This window comes from Fragaria vesca, linkage group LG6 (assembly GCF_000184155.1).
Source record: "Fragaria vesca subsp. vesca linkage group LG6, FraVesHawaii_1.0, whole genome shotgun sequence".
In the NCBI taxonomy this organism is placed as follows: domain Eukaryota; kingdom Viridiplantae; phylum Streptophyta; class Magnoliopsida; order Rosales; family Rosaceae; genus Fragaria; species Fragaria vesca.
This window is the reverse complement of record NC_020496.1, coordinates 34,921,243-34,921,914: the sequence shown is the minus strand read 5'-3', so window position 1 is coordinate 34,921,914 and position 672 is coordinate 34,921,243.

The window sequence follows — 672 nt, the reverse complement described above, 5'->3', positions numbered from 1 at the left end:
ACGCGGGTGGTGGTGGTGGTGGTGATCGCNCTATTTCTTTCCGGACGAAACGTTTCTTTTTTGGGTTTGGGGTTTCTTGTTTTTTTTTTGGTTTTTGGGTGGATCTGCGTGGGAGAGAGAAGAGCGTGTGTGTGTGTTGCAGCGGCGGGGGGATGGTTTCGCGCAGGGTGTGCTCTCACGCGTGAGTAACACGGATCGGGTCATTTTTTTCTTTGTTATACACGTCAAAACTATTCAACTTTTCTTTATATTGATTTTTAACATATGTAATTTTTATTGGTTAATTTAATTTTTTAAATAGTTAAGATTATGATTTATATTAATAAAGGTATGTACATAAGAGAGAATCCGGACGTACACGTACATACCTAATCCGGACGCAACTATAATCCATTAACCAATAAAGATTAGTTGTGCGAAAAAATCAATATAAACAAAATTTATCTGCTCAGCCAATTGCAATAAACAAATCGACAGTTTTAGTAAAAGTTAACAGTCTCATGATCAGCCGTTCATTTGTTTGATACATTCAGCCGAGGAAATGTATTTTTTTTTTTTTTTATTAAGTTTTTACAGAACTGATCTTAATTTATTGGTTAATTCAACTTATGAACATTACATTAGAAAAAGTATGTAAATAAGAGAGAATCCAGATACACACGTACAGACTAG